The sequence below is a fragment of the Echinops telfairi genome, unplaced genomic scaffold, assembly GCF_000313985.2.
Source record: "Echinops telfairi isolate 266 unplaced genomic scaffold, ASM31398v2 ScPeMD7_7457;HRSCAF=8495, whole genome shotgun sequence".
NCBI lineage: Eukaryota > Metazoa > Chordata > Mammalia > Afrosoricida > Tenrecidae > Echinops > Echinops telfairi.
Genome location: NW_022111357.1, coordinates 23,644,746 through 23,644,964, shown reverse-complemented (window position 1 = coordinate 23,644,964; position 219 = coordinate 23,644,746).

Sequence of the window (219 nt, the reverse complement as noted above, 5' to 3'; positions counted from 1 at the left end):
CAAGCCCCGGGATTGTCCGCGCCCCCGCGGGCAGCGCTCCAACTGCTGGGCCACCGGACACAGAGAGGCCGCTTGTTTGCGTCGCCCTCGAGGAGCGCCTGGCGGGGGCTTTGCGGGGCTGACCCGCTGCCCACACCTCCTCCTCTACCACCACCGGAGTCGCTGCGGACGGAGGGCGCCGTCCCGCAGGTCCTCTTCCGGAAGGACACCCTCCCGCGG